The following is a 23,613-nucleotide window of genomic DNA, read 5'->3' on the forward strand; positions in this document are numbered from 1 at the left end:
TAAACTTGCAATCGACTGTGGTTAGGTATTAAAAGCCTATACTTAGAGTGAAGACTAATGCTGGCACATGGTATCGATCTTCTGGTGGCCATTGCCTGGTATCCAGATAGCATCTGAGACCTCACCTCATGGGGGAAATGGCAAGAGTGAAGAGGTACCTTAGAGGCAGAGAACAGATTCCAGGAGTTCACTGCTGATTTCTTCTTCTGGTTCAAATGAAGAACAATGCCAGAAAGGAAAAAAAAAAAAATAAACAACACACAGCAGCCATGTTGACACAGGGCTAACTGTAGTCACAGCTCCATTGGAAGTGAATAAACACAGGTTAATCATTAGAGCTTCAAACTCATCCCAAAGAATGCCCTGTCAAAGCCATGGGTGTGAGAAAGGAATCCATGGCAGACAATAGCAATCATGTGTCAGTCAGTGGCCATGAAGCTGCCCCTTGTGTGTAGAGTCTAGGATGGATGCTGTGATGTGCACAGTAGAGGAAAGAGGTGGTTCTTATTCTTCAGGGGCAGCGGGATGTTCTCTGGCACATAACCACCCGACTTTGCGAGACATCTCCAGATGGAACCCCGGAATAAGAAAACACACCGCAGCATGCAGTAAACCACTTACCTGACAGCACAGGAAGACGGCTGCTGAAAGGGTCCCTTCATTAAGCTGATAATACACCCACTTATGTGGCTAACCGACACCAGGGGCTGAGGATAATTTCAGAGAGGAAAAAATTTAGCTGCCATGGAAACCTGGACAGCAACAGATCTTCTGGATGTGACAAGATTCCAGACTGGATTGCACGAAGTCTCCATAAGGCCAGAAAGCGCTGTGGATTTAATTAGTTGGTGAAGCCTGTCGCACAGGCGGGCAGCAGAATTTGTCCTTTATTCTCTTTCCAAATGAACCACGCGTCACCAGGCTCAGCATTGCTAAGAGAAGCATTTTTAGCTAAGCACAGGATCGCAAAAAACAATGCCACACATGGGAAACCCCCAAATTTACATTCCCTCACAATTCCGTGACCAAATGAGCTGTGACGCCGAGAGGATGCGTGGAGAACGAGCTCAAACCGGTGTCCTCCCCAAACATCCAGTCTTCAAACACTTCTCCCTGTAGCTGCATATGCCAAGATTAGCACCTTCTAATTTTAGCAGTCTATTAAGACAACTTTAGCAGGGGGATCTCCTTCATCTGATTAATAAAATATATATTTGGGGAGTGCATATGCCACTTTTCTGGCGATCAGATAAAACAGATTTCCACAGAGCGAGGCATCTGTGTTGCCGTGGCAGAATGCTGGGGGCACATTAAAGGGCACCAAAACCAACTCTGAAATGGAAAGATGTACAAGGCACACAGCTCTCACATGATCTTCGATGCGTTTTACACCACTGTCAGTACTACCTTTTACAATTTTTTTTCCAGGTTCAGTCATAGAGCGTTTGCCTAAAGTGATGATGAATTCTAATTGTCAATTTGACGGGGTTTAGAATCATCATGGAAACAAACCTCTAGACATGTCCGTTTCCAGAGAGGTTTAACTGAGGGGGAAAGAGGAACTCTGGACTTGAGCAGCATTCTCTGATGTGGGGTCCAGAGTGAATACGCTGAGTACCAGCGTTCATCAAGCTGTGCTTCCTGATGTGGATGTCATGTGACCAACTACCTCACTCTCCAACCAGCATGGCTTCTCCTCTGTGGTGGGCTGTATCTCTAGATTGTAGATAAGGAACATGTAGATAAGGGATTCCCTGGACTGCATTATCTCAAACTGAGCCAAAATAAATCCAACAAAATATTTGGCCAATTTCTTTTTATTTTGTGTGTATGTATATGTGTGTGTGACCGTGTGTGTGACCCCGTGTGTGTGGGGGGGGTTGGTGGTATGTTTGCACGTGTGTGTGGTGTGTAGACATCAGCCTCAGGCACTGCTAACTTTTTCTTTTGAAGACACTCTTTCACTGACATGGAACTGAGCCAATAGCCAGGCTATCTGGCTCCTAGGCCCCAAGACTCCATCTTGATCTGCATAAGTGCTAGTGTTACAGGGGTATGCCATCAACTCCAACTTTTTCTCATGGGTGCTGGGGCATTAACTCAAACTTCTAATGCTTCTAGGCAAGTACTTTAATGATTGAGTTCTCTCTGCAGACTGATTTAGTCAATTTCGTGCCCCCCTTTAATCAGTCACTAGCTCTCCCTGAATCTTCCTTCAGATGGTTCCTTCGCCCCCACATTCATATTTAACATTTGTCAATATCAAACAAATTACCGCTATGTAAACCAACCACAGGCTCTCAGGTGTGTGTACTGTGGAATGTATGCTTTATTCAAACATAATTAAGAAACCATCCTTCACAATAAGGGAGATTGATGGTCAAGATTTGTTAAAACCTCAGACGACTGATAGGCAGGAAGCAAAGTACAGCTCATGTAACTGATGCTGTGTATTTTCTTCCAGAATTGAAATCTTCCATCCTGAAGGAAAGCTCCCTGAGCAGAAAAGTAAAAAACTCAAAATAGCTTCAGGAAGTCCCTAAAACTGACCAGATTCACTAGACCCCTTCCCTGCCAAAGAAAGTAATAAAAGCTGAGAATCCCACTCAGACTCTTGGAGCTGAGCTGCAAAGAGGACTCAAATCAGACCAGCTGCCTGGAAGAAGCAGAAACTAACAGAGCTCCCTGTGAAAGATTTAGACAAGAGCCATTTATTAAGGACATTCTCCAAGCTGTTGATCTGTCTGTAGGTTGTACAGTGTACTCCAGGTTCCCAGTTTTTGTGAGCAGTCACCCATGCTGGGGTGTCCTTTGGTGACACAGCTGCCTTTGAGTCATTTCTGCCCCAGTAAGTGGCCTTCGCCTGCTTTCCTATAAGTAACCCCAAGAAAACTCATTGGTTCACCAAGTGTACTTTGGTCTGTCATGGGCTCTGGGGTGAGTAGACCTGTGGCTTAGGTCTCCCCAAGGAAAAAGTCTTTTTGCATAACAACTGGGGCAAAGTTCAGGAAACTCAGCCAAGAAGGCATTTTTCTTTACCCAGAAGTGGTTTCATTTTCTCCTTTTACTCAAAGGTCGTCAGCCCACGCAGAGCAAACCTGCCAGTTCCATTCTATATTGTTTCCTGGCTGTGTGAGTCTCCGACATCAAGACATGATGAAGAGTCATGGATTGCACCAATTTGTAGTTTGACTAACATAACAGCACACTATATGGAATGGCATGCTGGTGAACTGGTTGAGGCTGAATTTCTGTTTATATACATAGCTCAGAACAGTGACTGTGGTCCTGTTAAACACATATACATGATATCATCAGAAAGTCAAGGGATGTGTTACAGCTCTTCTTAGTGTTACAGCTCTTCTTTAGCTCTTCTTAGTGTTGTTACAGTCACTGCTGACCAGCAGCAAAATAACAACAGTATGCTAAATCTCTCAGGGATTGCCTTCCTCCAGGGATTGGAGAATGAATCACCTTAGACACACACCTATATGTGATCTCACCACTAGGGGAGCCCTAAAAGGGGACAAGCCTGCATATCAGATCCCAGACATGGATGTTTGACTTTGTTTGTTATTTATTTTTGATTTGTTTATTTATTTATTTATTTATTTGTGTGTGTGTATGCTTTTCGGTGGGTTTTGTTTGTTAGCTTTTGTTGTTACTGTTTTTTGTTTGCTTGCTTGTTTGTTTGTTTTAATGAAACAGTTTCACTACGTAGTCCAGGCTAGCCTTGAACTTGTAACGATCCTCTAGGCTCAGTCTCCCAAGCATATACCACCATTCTTAACTCAAAAACCCATCAAGTTGACAGTGAGAATGACACTGTAGGTGGAGGTGGCTTTTGGCAGGGACTCTGTGGGAGGACAAGCCATTCAGGAACTGTCAAAGGTCCTATTTCCCAGAAGACTCCTGTCCATCTCAGATTGTTCCTCTTTCTTACTCTATGGAACCCCAAAAGGTATTTCTCTTGCACTGTACCTCAAGATCTTGCTCAGTGGCTCCAGACGAAACAGGAACCCCCCTTCCGTGTGGCACCTCCTCACTCTTATCCATTCCATAACTGCTCATCAATCTCCAAGCTATGATATATTGCATGAGTGGATCTCCTGTTGGACTGGAAGTCTCTAGAGCTTGGGTTTTCAACATTTGTTATTTTAGTATTTCTAGCTTTGAGCATGTAAAGTGTTTAACAAATGCTTTCTTAAATATGCTGCTTACATTCTGCTAATCGATTAATTAATATTTATGAATGATGCTACTAAAGTCTGCCCCTTGCTTTGGGAAATTAATTATTTGTAATTGAAAGGGCAGAAGTTGGATTTAGAAGCAATAAATTAGAAGCATCCATAAAATTATTGATGAACCTTTAAAAGGATGTATTCCTCAGTGCAAAAAAAAAAGTAAGATACACAATATGTTTTCCACAAATTAAAAACATGCACACAAAATACTACTCATTTTTCACTAATGCTTAAGAAAATTCAACAAATCCAAATTACATCAAACATGTTGAAAAGCAGGTAATGAGTGGGTACTGGGTGTAGAGAGACTATAAATGATAAAAATAAGATGAGGTCCTGCACGGAGTGAAGAGGATACTGTGTCCTGACTTGATGACAGTAACCTTAACCACTTGATACTGTCTTAAAACAAAAAATAAAAGGCTGGGGTGTGACTCAGTCAGTAGAGTTCTTCCTGTGAAAAATGAGGACCTGGTTTCAGATCCCCAGTAGCCATATGAAGCAGTCATGGTTGTGCCAAATAAGGAGACAGACAGGTAGTTTCTAGGACTTCCAGTCAGTCTAGCCTACAAAGTGAATTCCTCTGGCCTCTACAAGCACACATATCTGCACATATATGAATCCACACACACACATAAGCATGCACACCCACAACATTAAGCTTAAGACAGCATGACTTAAACAATAATCTGCCTACAAACCTGTGTATGCTACTTCCTGTATTATCTACGTTCCAATTGGTTAGGGGTTGGTTTGAGGTTGGTAACAAGTAGGAGTTAGAAATGTTGCCTTAAACCCTATTAATAGCCTTTTCAGTATGGTTAGGGGAAAGATGGTTAAAGCAGCTTCTACGTGGACAGAGAAATCTTGTCTGACTCCACATGGACTCCGTATCATGCATATACATTCCTCTTCTTCAGTGTAATGGGTGGCGTCAGCTGCTACTTAGTGCTCAGTGATGAATGGTCTCATCCACTTTCTTCTATGAGCCTGGCTCCAGATAAACTAATTTTGATATCACTCATTCTATAAGAGCCTTGGGATTTCCTTGATGTGTGCTTTTACTCTGGATATCCCAGAACATTTTGTGTTCTTGCTGCACGTTTCAACAGTCCCCATCTTCCAGGAGCCAGATGAATGAATGTTCTACTCCTATATGAAACTTCATAGCTGCTGTGCTTCAGTCAATGTCCTCACAGGACTGCCATCTTTCTGTGCAGTCCTGCAGATCTATACCACCTACTCAGCCTAAACACATCCCGCACTCGCTCAACGGTTCATATTCATGCCATGTTTGGGTACACAAATAGACGATAAAAATCCCAGCCTACCCACTCTGTCAGCAGATGGTGAGGCAGGGTGACTGGGTGAGCCAGGTTTGTCCTTCTGCATTCCTAGCTTGACTTTATCTCTTCCTTCACTGGCTTAGGCTAGTGTGTATAAATGAAAGTGATTGCTTCAGTTGGAATCTTAACATGGAATCTCTTCCAATTATACAGAAAAATGCAGTTACCGTGTCCAAAGTCTAGGGGCATCTGGGATGCCATTCTCACACACAGGCTCCATTCCCAATCTCTTTTGTAGCTGACACCAAGATGGAGGTGTCCCAAAAGTTCTCACTGGGTCTCAGCTGGAGTGCAGGGAGCTACGTCCTCTCCCTTGTATGTGTGAATTCCATGCAGCTCTTTCTAAAAGTCCTGCACACTATGTGACAGGTAATTCAAAGTCTAGGTACCTCCCTAGCTTCCTAAGAGTCTATGAACATCATTTCAACACAGAAGAAAGCATTTACCAACAGATGGGCATAATGGCATTTACATACTGAGCTGGTGACTGTTGTTTTTGTTTTCTCTGTATGTGTGCATATGTGTATGGAGGTCAGAGAACAACATCCTGTTGTTTCTCAGTAGCCTTCCCACTCTTTTTTGAGCTGAGGCCTCTACTGGCTTTTTACTTACTTGGTAGATGAGGGTGGCTGGTCAGCAAACCCCAGTACTAACTGAGATTGCTAGCACATACCACCACACCCGGTGTTAATTGGGATTGCTAGCATATACCACCACACCCGGCGTGTGTGTTTAAGCATGTGTGTGTGTGTGTGTGTGTGTGTGTGTGTTCTAAGGCTCAAACTCATGTTTTCAGGATTGTAAGGCAAGAATTTTATCAACAGAGTCATTTCTCTGCCCACTTTCCATTGTTTCTTTGCGCCACTATTTATAGTTCTCCTTGTTTGACTGAAAGATGAGGAAATTGAAGTGCAAAGAGGTTCAATAAACACCTCAGATCAGGCAAAATCAGAAGTAATAGATGTAGATTTGGGCAGTAGTTCTTTTGTAAAACTCAAAATTGATATTTTCAAAAATGATTTTTTCAAAACATTGCAATCTCAAGCTGAATTGAAAAAAAAAGGTTATTTAAAATAAAAGAGGACTTTGAAAAAAATGTTTAAAGTATGGACTGGGGAGATAGCCCAGTAAGTAAATTTTTTGCTTTCAAAGGACCTGAATGAGAATGGCCCCCATAGGCAAAGATGTTTGAATACTTGACTCCCATTGGTGGAAATGTTTGTCAAGGATTAGAAAATTTGACCTTGTTAGAAGAGGTGCTACACTGGGGGTGGGCTTTGGGGTTTCAAAAGGCTATTGTCATTCCCAGTGTGTTCTGTATTTCTTACCCTTGGATCAAGATGAGAGCTCTCAGCAGCTCCTGCTGCCATGCCTTCACCCCACCATCGTGGACTTTAACCCTCTGAAACTGTAAGCTGAACTAAAGGTTTTACTTTATAAGTTGCCTTGGTCATGGTGTTTTTATCGCAGCAATCGAAAAGTAACTAAGAAAACCCGAGTTCAATCCCTAGAGCCCTGTTTTGAAAACAACATATGTTATAGTATGTACTTGTAACTGCAGTGCTGGAAGGGCAGACAGGCAGACCCTCAGGGCTAGATACTCAGACAGCCTAGTCTACTAGACCAGAGAGGTCTAGGGGAAAGGTTAAATAGGCAAAGTTCTTGCTTTCCAAGCTGAGTTCAGATCCTTGGCTTCCACAGAAAAAGTCAGGCATGGTAGCAGCACATATTTGTAAACCCCCTAGTGGAAGGGCAACACAGAGCAACACCTGGAACATGATGGCTATGTAGTCAAGCTGAAATGGTAAACTCCAGGTTTAGTGAGAGACCTTATCTCAAATAGATAGATGATAGATAGATAGATAGATAGATAGATAGATAGATAGATAGATAGATGAGGTAGAGATTGAGAAAGACACCCAATGTCAACTTCTGATCTATACATACCTTCTCACATACATCTATGCACATGCACACATAGATACCTAGAAAGACAGGTGAATGGTACTTAAAATATTCATAGATAAAGTTGACCTCTGACCTCCATACACACATGCACATATCTGACCTTCACATATATATGATCATGCCCCAAGAATGAATCTTTTCTCTTTCCTTCTTTTCCCTTTCCATGGCTTCCTTTGGAATGCCAAGGACTTGTACAGGAATGGGAACCCAGACACACAGGGCTCTAGACCACAGAGATCTTAAATATTGGCATGCCTACTAATTGGGTACTATTGCTATTTCAAATGAGTCTTAAAGGTCCATGTGTTGATGAGTTGGGTCCCAGGCTGTGTTCAACCTTGAGGAAGACAAAACCACAAGGAGGAAGTAAGCTTACTTGGAAGAGTGCCCTTGAAGGGGGTGCCGGGGCTCTACTTCTCTTCCTCTTTCTTATTGAGTGCCATGAATAAGGTAAACAGGCCTCCTGAACATGCATTATGCTCTGCCTTACCACAAATCCAAAACAGCAGAGCTGGAAAACTGTGATGAACCCTCTGAATCCCATGACACTGTGAACCTTCCCTTCTTGTGAGTTTGCCTTGAGTAGTTTTCAAAGTAATGGAAAGTTAATCAACACTCCTGGCTTTTGCGGAGCACCGAGACTGGAATTCAACTCCAGGTTTCTCATCTAAGTTTTTATTCCTAAACTTCACTTATCAAAGAGGATACATCCAGAGCTGGCGGTGTAACACAACCGGTAGAGTGCTTATTCACAAAGCCTAGGGTTTGAGCCCTAGCACCACAAAAACCGGGTGAGGTAGCACATCCTTATAAGCTGAGAACTTGAGAGGTAGAGACAGGAGAATCAGAAAGATTAAAGACATTCTTGGCTACATACACAGGGAGTTTGAAGATCAAGAACAAAGAACGTTATATCTTACTACAACTCCACAAAAAAAAAAAAAAAAAAAAAAAAAAAAAAAAAAACTGACCACATCTGGTAAGTAACTAAACTTAAACTAAGTTCAACAACATTTAAACTCAGTATCAATAAATGATTTCCTGTTAGAATCTCTGTTCATCATCCCGATATAGCATCAAACCAGCACAAAATACACTTACAATTCAGCAGATTAAATCTGAGTTTTTAACTTAGGAGAAATGGGGATTAAGGAATGAAATAAAATTATTACACTTCTAAACATCTAAAAATATCCATGCCTGGTTTGTTGTATTCAGGAAAAAAAAAAATCAAACTTGGTTTTCGGTTCATTCAGATCTGTGTAGGCAGGCGCTGCAAATAAAATTTTAGAACGCAGACAGAAGGTCTGCGAAGCATAAATTATAGGTGTTTCTCCAACTGGCTTGTATGAAGGGCTTGCTAGATCATAAAAGTTTAATTCACTAAAACTCAATTCTTCTAAGAGTAAGAGGGATGATCCTCAAGAATCCCCCTTGGTCCATTCCCCCTTGGTCCTGAGGCTTTGTCAAGCACTGCCTCATGATACCCATGACATTAACAGCCACAGAGCCCGAAGAGTTGGCCAAGCACATGAAGATAAAGCAAATTACGGAATGATACCAATGCCTCATCCTGCACAAGGATACAATGGAAACTCCAGGGTTTGTGACCACTGATCAAATGTTGATTTTTTTTCCTGTTTTGATTTTAGCTACTTTATTCATAAAACAAGTCATTGTTCGGTATGTAAGCACCAGTCAAGATTAAATGATAAATAATACTCACCACCCTCATGATCCTAACCCTGTGATCGTTTCGCTAACTAGGCAGTGTATATAACTGAAGGGTGGTCTCTTACCCACCTAAAGCCAGGAGAGATGACTCCAAACAGAGGATCTGGGAAGGGGGAAATGTTAAAGAAGATTGACAATTGACTTTCAAGAGTGACATTAAACACAGAAGAAACTTAGGCTTGAGGAAGCCAACTCAGATCCTTGATCCAAGAACTTGCTGTGAGGCTGCCCTGATGGCTTAGTAGGTAAAATGTTTGTCTTGAAAATAGAGGATGTGAGTTGACCCTCAGAACCCATGCTAAAAACAAAAGGCTAGGCACAGTGGATTGTGCCTACAATCTAAACACAAGGATGAGCAACACGATTTCTGGATCTTTCTGGGCAACCTTCCTAGCCTATCTGGTAAGTTCCATACCATACTGTGGAGAGAGCTTGTCGTACAAAACAAAACAAATAGGGTTGGGAATTTAGCTCAGTGGCAGAATGCTACAGCAAGGTGGAAGACAGACAGAAATGCCCAGAAGCTCCCAACATACCCAGTGGCAAACTATTAACAGTACCCTACTTCGAACAAGGTAGAAAGGGAGAACAGATACCTGAGATTGTATTCAAGACCTCCATGAATATGACCTTAGCATGAAGATTCACACATACATAAATATATCACACATATACACATACAAACTAAAAACAAAAAAAATGGCAGCTATTGGGGAACAACATCTATGGTTGCCCTCTTCCCTCCACACATATGCACACACATACTTGCACACATACACACATTACACATACATGAATGCACGCTCACCATCACTTATATACACCTGCATATCCACCAATACAGCCCTATACATACAAATGCAATAACACACTAAGATTTGACTGCTTTAAACAGTGATCAACACCAAAAACATGTAAGTGTGTGTTCTGTCAGCCAGAGCCAGATGTGGTGCCACACACTTACAGCCGAGGCAGGAAAATTACATGTCTCCATTCCTCTCCTTTCCTTTCCTTTCCTTTCCTTTCCTTTCCTTTCCTTTCCTTTCCTTTCCTTTCCTTTCCTTTCCTTTCCTTTCCTTTCCTTTCCTCTCCTTTCCTTTCCTTTCCTTTCCTCTTCTTTCCTTTCCTTTCCTTCCCTTCCCTTCCCTTTCCTTCCCTTCCCTTCCCTTCCCTTCCCCTCCCCTCCCCTCCCTTCCCTTCCCTCCCCTTCCCTTCCCTTTCCTCCCTTTCATTCCTTTCCTACCTCTCCTCTCCTTTCCGTCTTTCCCACTACAAAGCTAAATAGTTATCCACTATACCTGCACCATCTTGTTAATGAGTTGACAGCCCTATCTGAATATGAATAAAGCCTAACCTCTTCCCAGGAAACGAGATAGAGAGATACATGGTTGAAACCCTGAAACTGTACTGCAGGATGTGTATTCATTACCTGGCACCCCATACCCCAGCTTCCTGCTGTGAGTCCCTCTTAATGGTAGCAGCAAAGCTAGGCCATGGGGAGAACTTCGCAGGAACAGCAGCAACCGATTTAGACCCTCGTGACTGTTGTTCTGCGCCTTTCCACTTTGCAGAATATAGATGAGATAACAAACACATCTGAGAATTGGGTAAGTGAGAAAGTGATGTCATGAACTTGGACAGGGACACCGTACCTCGGTGCAGCTTTGAAAGTGCAGTGTGAGAGTTTGTCTTCTTGCTCACCACATAGAATTAAGATGTAAGTAAACCTTGGAAAGATCTGGATCAAAAATTTTGAAGTATAATTGGCAGAATTGAAAGAGAGTTTAAGACAAACTTCTCTCCCCCTAATCCTTTGAACAACTGAAAGGGGAATGTTGGGGGACCACAGACATGGAACCTGGGAAGCAAGACTTGTGACTGACAAATGGATTCCCCTAGTCATCCTGTTTGAGTGACTCTGTACTAGGGACTCTTTATTTCCCCCATTGCTCTTGATAACACTTTCATAGCTGAAGAACTATAATTAACTCTAAGACCGAATAGAACAAGATACAAGAAAGAAAAGTTCAGGCTAATGTAGCTCAGCAGGCAGAGTGCTCACGTAGCATCCATGACTGGCTGGGTTTGATTCCTAGCATCACATGAACCAGGCATGGTGGTACATGCCCATTCTCTCAGCACTAGGAAAGTGGAGGCAGGGGGATCAGAAGTGCAAGCTCATCCTTGGCTCAATAGCAAATCCAAGGCCTGTATTGGCTACATTATAATTGAACTGGAAGTAAGAAACACAAGAGTTTTCAGAGCAACAAGAGAAAGGGTGGGAAGACTTCCTTTTCTTTCTCCTCAAAGCTGGACATGCTGGTGACCTTGCTCAGTTCTCCACTCCTCAGACTCTCCATTCTCTTTCCAACTTTTTCTGTTTTGTTTAATGTCCTTTCTCCTTATTTAGATCCCAACCTGGAGCTATAATTTTTATGTTTTTAAGAGAAATATAATTTGGAATAGAAAAACAAAATTAAATTCAACATATTATTAATTATAAATCTGATACAAAAAGAAGTTGAGTGACTTCACACAAACCAAAGTCCTACCTTCTAGAAATATTATGGTACACACAGGCTCTGGGAATACAGTAACAATGAGACAGTGCTTATTCCACACTGAGCTCCAAACACAGTCTTTCACTATGTGCCTTCCAGCAGTCAAGGTAATAAGTCCAATGGAGGGAATTAGGGAGAAAGAGGAGTTGAAGGAAGATGGCTACTAGCTCCATACAGGGAACTCCTCTACATTAAGTTCATCATCCTGATGCCTCACCCATATTGCAAGCCCTTTACATCCTGACTATTTGGCCTAAGTTCATATGAGGCTTTATTTATTTTGTTCCCTCTACTACTCTTGACTATTAAACCTACTATCTGTTAACATAAAAATATCAACTAAACACCAAATAGAGTAAATAGAAAAACTACTTGAGCAAACCTCATAAAACTCAGTTTAGTTTTTGTCAGATGCAAGGCAGAAATGTTCTCAAGCTCCATGAAGAAGAGCAAAGGGCTGAAGAGATAGCTCCGTCAGGAAAGGGTTTGCTGTGCAAATGAAACATTCTGGGTTAGATCCCCAGACCCCACACAAAAAGCAGGAAGTGATGGAGCATGCTTGTAAACCTGGGGGTGGAGGGGCAGGAGGATCCCAGGGGACTTACTGTTGAAGTGGAAACTTCTGGTTTCTTTAGAAAGTTACTTATGTCAGATGTTGTTTTGCTGGGGCACACAGGTGAAGGGATGTCTTGCTTAAGCAAATGAAAGACTGTTGTCCTGAAGCAGACACAGGTGAAAGGATGTTTGGATACAGCAAACACGTGAAAGGACGCTTAATCAAGTATAAATACAACCCCACAGACAGTAGGAGACAGCGCTGAGCATTGGTTTGTTTAGCTCAGCCATGCTATTCTTCACTAAAGATTCCTTGGTTCGCCTTACATGGTGTTCTTGAGCTCCACTTGTGGTAACTCTGACGATGAGAGAAACTCACCCAAGAACTGCTCGTGAAGTTCCTGCTGCAGCTTGCCGTTTATTCGGCCTCACCTCAGGCTGATTGGCGAGCCTGGTGATTTCTTCAGGATTGAACTACAACTGCCTGTGTCCGCTTGCTGAAAGAACTGGACTGTAGCTACTGGTTCTTGCCTTGTGTCTGCCTGCCTGGAGGACTGGTCTGAAGCTGCTGAACCATAATTGGTGTTTGCTATGGGACTGAACTGCTGCCAAAGAAGATCAAGCTCCCCCAAAGAACGATTGCTGAACAGGTCCACCTTCCACATATTCTAATGTTTCTTTTTCACTACATCTGCTGGGTGGTGGGCTAGAGGAGAGGTTGAACTCTTATTAAAAGTAGATTTCAAAAAAATTTATGCCTGCATACTAACAATTTTTAATCTAGTCCTGCAGGAGATCTTGTCTCAGAAAATAAGACAGACATTTAGGTAGATGTGTTGTCAAGATTTCATAGGTGTAGTTTCTGTTATTTCTGGGAGACACAATCTCATAGCAGTCCCCCTCACTCTCTGTCTCTTACAACCTTTCTTCTCCCTCTTCTGAAGTGTTCCCTGAGACTTAGGTATGGGAGCATTCTGTAGCTGTATCTGCTGGGACTGGGCCCCACAACTCTGTAGTTTGATTGGTTGTGATTTTCTGTAGTGGTTTTCTTTTGCCAAGAGAAGTTCCCTCGATGATGGGTGAAGACTAAACGTATATACAGATTGAGAGAAAACATAAAATTGCTGTCTGAGTCATAAATTTCATAAATGTCTTTCCGAGTCTGGTTTATCTCACCCAACATGATCTTTTCCAGTTCTATCTATTATCTACAGATTTCATTTGCTTTTACATCTGAGTAATGTTCCATGGTGTATATGTTCTACATTTTCATTATTTATTCATTAACTGAAGGACATTTAGGTTGTCTCCATTTTCTAGTTATTGTGAGTAGAACAGCAATGAACGTGGCTGAGCAAGTGTTTCCTGGAGTAGGATTCCAGTCATTTGGGTGTATGCCAGGGAGTGGTATAGTTGGGTCCTATGGTAGATTTCTTTTTAGATTTTTGAGAATTCTCCACATTGATTATAGTGGCTGCACCAGTTTGCAATCCCACCAACAGTGAACAATGGTTCCCTTTACTCCACACCTCTTCCTTCATTTGTCAGTTATTTTGTAGAGGGAGAGAGTAGGGGGAGAGAAAGGGGAGAGGGAGAGGGGAAGGGAGAAAGAGTAAGGTTGCTATGGGCTTTAAAAAAAAACCTCAAAGCCTACCCTCAGTGACACATTTCCTCCAACAAGGCCACAGGTCATATTCCTTCTAAGCCTATCAAAGAGTTCCAATCCCTGGTGACTAAGCATTCAAATATATGAGCCTATAGGGAATATTCTTATTCAAATCACCACAAGGAGGAAGACCAAGAGTTCAAGGTCTTCCTTCCGTACAATCAAGATAGATATGCAAGAGCTTGTCTTAAAACATTGAAAACAACTATATAGAGAGGAAGCTCAGTGAGTAAAAGTGCCATTCAAACTTAGCAATGCAAGTTTACATTCCCCAGAACCCACAGAAAAAGCATGTATAATCTCAGCAGCCTCATAGCAAGACAGGAGACAGAGATATGAGAACTGGCCAGAAGTTCCTGTGCCAGCTAGTTCTATGGGCACCCAGGAGAGTAGAAGCAGAAGAGAGATTCTGTCTCACTGAATGCTGTAGCACATGCCTTTAATTCTAGTATTCAGCAGGCAGAAGCAAAGGTTCAAGTCCAGCCAAGTCTATACAGCAAGTTTCAAGCCAGTCAAAGATGAATAGTGAAGTCCTATCTCAAAAAGGAGAAGAAGGAAGAGAAGAAGGGGAGAAGGAGAAGGAGGAGGGAGATTCTGTCTGTAGAAAGTAGAAAGAGTCAACTACCAAGCATTGTCATCTGGCCTTCATGTACACAACATGACACACATGCGCCTTCCCTCCCAAACACATTTTGCCGACAAACAAATAATAAATGAGTAAATTGAAAAAAATTAAATATATGAAATGAGTGGCACTGAACTAATGAACACTTTTGTATTTCACAGAGAAGCATCCTGCTTGTCCCAGGCAGACTCCCAGCTTTTCCTCATGATTGTCCATGTCTGAAAATGGAAGTTCTCTGCAAAGCACCTCTGGATAACCCGCTTTTAAACGACCTTCTCGCAGATGCGACTTCTGCCCAACAGACTCTTCTGGGTACTGTGGATATTGCTGACAGTGCTTGACTGTGGATATCAAGTTAATGCACAACTGCTCCAAAAGCTTGGCTAATCAAGTCCTGATCATGACTTTTTATGGAACAAAGGCTTCTGCATGGAAAAGGCACCTGTGGGCACAGGAACGTGACTCAGGTAAGTAAGCTGAACCAGGATTCAAGCAGGCAACACTGTGTGCACTCCATTAGAAGTGTCCATTACCCACCCATTCCTGGGTCTACCGATTCATGTGAGCATGACACCCAAGAGCCAGTGATGAATGATGATTGATGACTGAGCACACTATCACTAAACCAGTGTACAAAGAACAATACACCATTCAGTAGCAGCTATTTTCTGTAGGGTATAATTATAGCTATAAACCTGCCATTCCTCCCACCACATTAGAAAAATGTCTTCCCTGTACAATAGTGGCCTCAGGCCTTGAAGAATGAAGACTCTAAACATGGTAAACCCTAGAAAGTCCCTGCTGCTGATGGAGAAGTACAGATGGAAAGAGAGACCAAGTGACACCTTACCCCATCACAGCAAGGTTGCAGCACCTCTCCCTAGTTAGACCAAAACTGGGGTGAACAGAAAGGTGAGGCTGCAAAGCTTCCGACAGAACTTTTAAGTGAGGGTAGGAGTTAAACTCTGCAGACATCAAACACTGTGCCCCTATTCACTCTGCCCTTACAGACGGTCTAGCATCCTAGAAGGCCAGCCTGTGACCTGGGGTGACCTGCTTAGATGCTGCTCTGGAGTGGATCCAACTCATTGTGTGGCTGAAGAACTCTGAGGCCCCAGTGAGCTTAGAAAGCCACAGACACAGATAACACATAACAAAAACTTTCCCACTCAAAAGATAACCTCCAAAAACTGTGCTGGGAGATTGCTCAGTCAGTCAACTGCTTACCATGAGCTCTTGAGTTCCGCCATAACACCCACATTAAACAAAAAAACAGAGAAGCTGGGTGTGATGGTATGCACTTGCAATTCCAGCACTGGAGAAGTAGAAACAGAAGGATCCCTGGGGCTTTTCTGCCAGCCAGCCACCTTAGCTGAATAGGTCCTGGTGAGAGATCCTGTCTCAGAATCAAAGTGTCTCCTGAGGAATAAATAACTCCCAAGGTTGACCTCTGGCTTTCACAGACATATGCACACATGCACTGTTACATACATGCATAAAGAGGTAAACCCTAAAATAAGCATTTACTAGTTGCTAAGCACAGAGTTCTCTGCAAAGCTGTCTTGTAAAATGGAACTTGGTCCTGGGCCCTATGTGATCGGTCTCTAAAACAAATGTTAAAGGTTGGTTTATTCTGAGACTACATCTTGAAGGTACTTCGGGCTGGGGCACCATGAGGAATGACAGATGGGATCCTGCACCCTATGGAACACTATGGCCATTTTGCAAATAGGTTGACCTTCCATTCCATGGGTTTGAATATAAGTCTGCAAGGGATGAACCTCCCTGAGCCTTTAGCTTGTTGGTGTGGCTCAAAGAAGAACCACCCTCTCAGGAGGGTCTCTGTCAGGAAAGAAGTAGGTGGTAGGGCAGCCATCAAGAAGTCTGCTTGAAGAACCTAAGAGCTGGAGAATGAGGCCTCACTCATCCTGACCCTGATGATATATAGGTGGTTAAATATTGCTGGGGAAAGAAAAGACATGTTCTTCAATGATATAACAACTGGTTAGGTGCCCATGCTCCTGTAATGAACTGTTTACCCTATACCTATACAGCTGTTCTGTAAGTAACTCTGATTAAACTCACTGGGTCACAAGAAGAAAAAAAAAGACATTAAAGTAGGAGGAAGATTAAATTGGAAAAGAAAGGGAGGAGGTGGGAGGGGACAAGAGAGAGGAACGGGGTAAATGTCAAAATATATTTAGTCAAATATATAATATGTCATAAATCCATTCACACACACATGTACTTAATATATAATATAAACAGGTAATAAATTAATGCTACTCAAGAGTCTAGACTAAAAATGAAGACTAAATGTACCTGAAGTGTCAGGCTACCTGTGATTACAAGAGGCAAGTACCTAGTAGCCAAGTGGCCGTTTTGTTGTTTGGCACTGACTCTATGGTCTATAGCTCTGCCGTGCCACAGGCTTAAACCCTAGGAGCACACAGCCTCAAGATGCTAGACCATAGAGGTCCAGGCACTGCTGCTGGGCCAAGCCTGGAAAGATATGTTGTTCCACAACTCTTTCCCTTGGCTGGTTTTCTGTGAAGCCCCGGACCCCCATGAACAAAAGTGTTTCATGTGGGAGGGAGCCCAGAGAGAAGATAGAAATGAGTTTCTGAGAACACTTGAAAGTTCCTCTGTAAGAAAAGAGTTGAAAACTAGCTAAGAGGATGGAGATGGCTGGATAACATTGGGAAAGTGTTCTGTGACATGATCACCAGATGAGGGGAGAAGAGAAAGGAAACTAGGAAGGAAACCTAGGTGTTAGGTGAGGGCCTGAGGTTTTGGCTTGGCCTCAGAAATGAAAGACAATGCAATTAAGTTACCATCACTTCTAGGGCAACACATTTTATTTATCAAAAGTTCTGAACAGTAGCCAGGTATAGCGAATCACACCTGCTTACTGGTTAGGCTTGTGGCTTGTACTTTGTAGTTGCTTTTGTCAATTGACACAAGTTCAAATCATCTGGAAGAAGGAACCTCAGTTAAGAAAAAGCCTCCTACCAGATTGGCCTGAGGGCAAGCCTGTGGGGGCATTTTCTTAATTAATGATTGACATGGGAGGGTCCAGCCCACTGTAGGCTTTGCCTTTTCTGAGCAATGATCTTGAGTTGTATAAAAAAGTAAATTGAGCAAGCCATGGAGAGCAAGCCAGAAGGTAGCACACCTGTATGACTTTTTCTTCCGTTCTTGCTTCCAGGTTCCTGCCTGGCTTTAGTTCCTGCTCTGACTTCCTTCTATGATGAACTATTACTTCAAGATGTGTGTGTGTGTGTGTGTGTGTGTGTGTGTGTGTGTGTATATATACACACATACATATCATAGACATAGACATCATATACATATTCATAGACACATACACATGTGGTTTGAATATGTCGGGCTCAGAGAGTGGCACTATTAGGAGGCCTTATTGGAATAGGTGTAGCCTTGTTGGACAAAGTGTATCACTGTGGGGGTGGGCAATAAGACCCTGCTCCTAGACATGTGGGAGCCAATCTTCTCCTAGCAGCCTTCACATAGAGACAGACAACTCTCAGCCCCTCCTGCACCATGCCTACCTGGATGCTGCCCTGCTCCCACCTTGATGATAATGGACTAAACCTCTGCACCTGTAAGCCAGCCCCAATTAAATGTTTTCCTTATAAGAGTTGCCTTGACCATGGTGGCTGTTCACAGCAGTAAAGCCCTAATTAAAATGTGTGTGTGTGTGTGTTCTTGTTGTTGTTTTGGTCATAGTGTTTATCTCCACAGTAGTATACAACTGGAACAACCTGTAATTGGGAGGTGGAGACAGCAGGATCTCTGCAAGCTCAAAGTCAATGTCTTAGTTACTTCTCTATTGCTGTGAAGAAGCACCATTACCAAGGCAACTCATAAAATAAAGCCTTCAATTGGGAGTTTGCTTACAGTTTCGGAGGGTCAGTCCATAATCATCATGGTGGGGAGAAGGCAGGCAGGCATGGTGCTGTAGGAGAAACACAGAGTCCATGGAATGTCATAGGCTTTTGAAACCTCAAAGCCTACCCACAGTGACACTCTTCCTTTAATGTGATATGTACCATGTCAGTGTTTCCTTACCAAACAGTTCCACCAACTAGAGACCAAGCATTCAAATATATGAGCCATTGGGGAACAGTCCCACTCAAAAGAAAAAAAGGAAAAAAAAAAGGAAAGAAAGAAAAGATAAAGAGGTTATTTTTTTGCCCCTATGGTGGGGCACACCTGTAATTTCAGCCCTTGAGAGATGGAAGCAGAAAGATCAAGAATTCAAGGTTATTCTTGTCCAGGTAGTTAGTTTGAGGCCAACCTGGGCTACATGCCACCCTGTTTCAAAAAAAAATTGTGATGAATACATTTCACCCAAGTATTCTACTTTAGGAATTTATCCTATAATAAAACAGATATAACACATGTGCAAACTCACTGACGCAAACAAGAGAAACTGTCTAAATATTCTTTTTTGAAAAAAGCCAAAATAAATAATTATGGACACCCAGCATACAGCCATTCAAACAGCAAGATCTGTATATATCAACAGGGAAAGATGTCTAAATTGGCCATCACATCTGAGAAGCCATAGAATGATATATACAACTACATTTGGGGATTAAAAGTATATGTATGTATATTCATTTAAGAATAACTCAAAGAGAACATACCAAATCCATTAGTGGCTATTTTGAGAATTATATATTATTTAAATTTTTAAAAGAAAGTGTCTATTTTCACTCCAGTAGTCAAAAAAAGTATGTATCTTTGATTTCTTAACCAACTGTTCTAGAGGATAACTCAAGACATGTTTAGACTTGGGGAAGAGACTAAATGTGGGTTCCACAGCACAGTGTGTGGGTTGTGGAGGTGGGGCAGTGATGCAGTACAAAAATCGGTCAGAATGGTTCCGATGTGTGTACCTTGGTGGTCTCCCCCTGCTAGTTCCAGCTCCAGCGGCCATTGGAAGTAGCCCTAATTTATCTCAGATTAGTATCTCTCCCAGTGGCCCTCTGGTAGCCTCGAACTTTCTGGTTCCAACTACCTGGTAAAATCATGGTTATAGAAGCCAGCAGTAGCTGGCCTATTGCAGCTCCCTGCCACTGACTCTGCCCACATTCCAGGCAACAGCCCCCTGGTTGTTAAAGTATAAAGTATAAAGATAAAGTATAAACTCTCAACTACCCGGTAAAATCAAGACTCAACAAACTATAACCCAACAATCAGATTTATATGTTAAATTCTCAATCCACAATACATCCACACAATAAACTTATAACCAATTGATAAGGATATAAACCTCCCACCTAGATAAGATAAATTTGCCTACAGAAATTCATCCCAGCTACCTTGGCAACTCAAGACCACCCAGATTTGGGTCATCCTTCCCTGTCTCCATCTTGATTCTCCTTCTCTCCCACTTTATAAAAGCTTTGTCCCTGCCTTTTTTTTTTACTGTCCAATCATGGCTTTGACCTAACTTGTCTGCCTTTACCCGTATAATGACATCAACCTACAGGGCAGCAAGTGTTTTGTTTTCGTTGACCTTGCTTTTGAAACAACCCCAGGTTTCCCACTTGAGAAAAGGGGAAAATAACCATCACACATAGCTCTCTGAAAACCTTTGCTCACCTCCATTAATATCTTGTAAAGTCTTGGGACCTGCAAGAGTCCCAGACCCTAAACCTAGTGGGAGGATACATAGGTGGGAGGAACATAGACATAGGAGAGTGGACAGAACTGGGAGAGTAGGTAGAACTGGGTAGGGCAAAGGTGGGGCCATGATGGAGCCAAAGCTCTGTCCTGGATTGATAAGTAGAAGAGGGAGGGGCCAGAATGGCTAGGAGCAAAAAGAACCCGGCTGTGCACCTCTGATCCCCTGTAGTATTCCTGTGTGGGCTTTCCCTGCTCTGGGATTTCTTCTCATTCCTTTTTTCCATGTACCTTCTCCTTTTTTGAGTCTCCCACTTCCCACCCCATCCCCCTCCTATTGAAGGAAGCCTGAGAGGCAGATCATGGAAAGGGTCAGCAAATCTTTCCTTTGTTTTCTGCAGTTTGCAAAGGTCCTCATAAGATTTTAGTTGCTTCTCTGTTTCAGTTCTAATCCCAAGCTCTCAGGAGCTGGGACAATGAATTTTGGGGTGTTTAATTGCTGCTTACTAGTGAAAGATCTAGCCTCCAGATCACAGGTACCATGTAAGAGAAACTAGCCATGGTTGATCTTTTTAAAATTATACTCTGCTGTTAGCAAGTGGTTTTTTAGTCTTTCCTTCCGAATTCTTTGAACATCTTCCATCTTCCTGAAACAAGTGACAAGGGTATATGACCAGTTTTACCGTTTTGTCTTGCTTTTGATAAATCATAAGGGAATCCACATGGGATGATTTGAAAGAAAATTGCCCACGTAGGCCCATAAGGAGTGGCCTTATTAGGAGCAGGGCCCTGTTGGAGAAGATGTGGCCTTGTTGGAGGATGTGCATCACTAGGGAACAGGCTTTGAGGTCTCAAATGCTCACGCCAGGTCTGTCAGTCTCCTCCTGTGCCTCTGGATCCAGATGTAGAAATATCAGCAACCCTGTCTGTCTGCCGGCCACCATGCTTCCCACCATGATGATAATCCACTAAACCTCTGAAACTGTGAGTCAGTCCCAATTAAATGTTTTTTTGTTTGTTTGTTTTTTGTTTTTGTTTTTGTTTTTGTTTTTGTTTTTGTTTTGTTATAAGAGTTGCTGTGGTCAAGGTGTCTCTTCACAGCAGTAAAACTCTAAGGTTATTTTATGTCAGGGACTGATTCTATGGAGTAAACTTGAATTAGCATCACACTGTGTATAAACACAGAGAATCTTCCATCAGCTACTCGTGACACTGATTTCTTAGCTTGTAGAGGGTGGGAAGACTCAGTAAATGTCACTAGTATCCAAGATTATTGCTACTTCATCCTTATTAGTGTATTTGTAAAGTTAAATTTAAATGGTTGGGGATGTGGCTCCGTTGATAGTTACCTAACCTGGACAAACCCTGGCTTCTATCCCCTATACCTTAAAAACCAAGTGTAGTGGCTCATACCTGTAATCCAGCACTCTGGTGGGAAGAGGGGAGAAAATCAGGACCCCAAATGCATCTTGGCTACAAAGAGTTCCCAACCCTTGAGCTACATGAGTCACTGCCTCGGAAAAAAATTCAAAAATACATATTTAATGAAAGAGGATGTTGTTGCATTTCATGTAAAATTTTACATCAGATGTAATCATTAGAACACAGGTGGTGATGTTCTGTTTCTAAATAGAGCTAGCAATAGTCACCCAAAGTGGCTTATTATATTCTTTTGTTAATAAGTGAAAATAATAACTATCATCACACAGATTTAATTTGCACAGACACTGCAAATGCCTCTAAGTTATTGCAGGGTATTCACTGGGATGGAAGTAGGCACAATATTTTTAATTTATAATAAAATCCCATGCCATCTGCTTTTCAGAAAATATGATTGCATGTGGGTATTTTAAATGATCCTTTCTAGGAATCTTCCTCAGCATTTTCTGCCCTTAAAATATAAATAAATAATAAATCAGGCTTGGCCCAGCACTAATTGGTTGCCAAGACTCATTTTTGTAAAGATCACTTTGGAGTTGTAGATGTTCATGAGAAGACTAATTGCTAAGAGGTTTAAATTATGATTATTATGATTTAATTGTTCATAACAATTTCCCTTTAGGATTATTTTTTCCAAGTCATTTATTTCACTTTACCAAATGACCTTTTAAGAAATTCTATAATCAGCATACTTTGTCAAGCCAAAATAGAAAACGTGAAGATATGGAGCTGCAAAGGCACAGTCATGTTTTACCTGGTCCTCCTGCACCTCCTCCTCTTCCTCCCTTCCTCCTCCTCACCTGCTCCTCCTCCTACACTTCTTCCCTCCTAGCTCCACCTTCCCTCTTCTTTTCTTGTTTTATTTTCTCCATCATTCTTCTATTCCTCTGTTTCTCCTCATCCCTCTGTACTCCCTGCCCTTGCTCTGAAGCCATTCGTTTCACTAAAACAATTCAAAAAAGAAAGATGAAAATAAAAAATAAAGAATAATCATCTACCTTACTTTCCTCCTCGTTTAGGTCTACATGAGAGGTAAACATATTTTAAAATGGTATTGACAGCAGCTGTAGGGTACAGACACGACTCAGTGCATCTGCTAACAGCCTGACTTCTTGCTTTACTCTTAGGGACGTGACTTTATAAAGCTGGTATCTTGACTTGGCTGCAGAAAAAGGTTCCTGATAAGTTGGGACAAAGCAGCCATTTTTAGTAGGAGGATTAAGAAAAGGAGAGGCACTCAAGAAAGGAGTAAGACACGCCCAAGAGAATGGGTGTAGCTCTCTCTAAGGATACTCACCACTGCCTTTACAGTAGCCATGTATCCTGTTTTTGGTTCCTTCTGACTATTCTACATGACAAGATGGTTATGAGCCTATGAGGAGAATGGTAGAAAGGTTTGATATCAAGGTGACAAGGTGTTTCTCCTTTGGTTGTTTTTGTCAGGATATTTTTGTCATAGCCAGAAAAAAAAATAACCAAGATATATATCTTTAAGGAGTTTTACAGATTATTTTTAGGCTGTGTGTGGTGGATGGAAGGGACATGTAGGATGTCATACAGGTGAAGGCAGGTACGAGATAGAATGAGGCCTGTCATTGGATGAGAAGGAAGGATGGGTGGGAGAAAAGTTTTAGAGAGGAGGAGACTGGAGCAAGGAAAGGAAGCAGGGGAGAGAACATAGAGGTGGATGTTAAGATTCCTCTCTGCACCTTTACAGGTTGTTATGAATGTTCATAAGGGATGGATGTGTACAGGGCTTTGTGTGTCTAGGTGGGCAAATTATATCTTATTAATTGGTTGTAAGTTAATTAATTGTGTGAAT

Source organism: Rattus rattus, chromosome 17, assembly GCF_011064425.1.
Source record: "Rattus rattus isolate New Zealand chromosome 17, Rrattus_CSIRO_v1, whole genome shotgun sequence".
Lineage (NCBI taxonomy): Eukaryota > Metazoa > Chordata > Mammalia > Rodentia > Muridae > Rattus > Rattus rattus.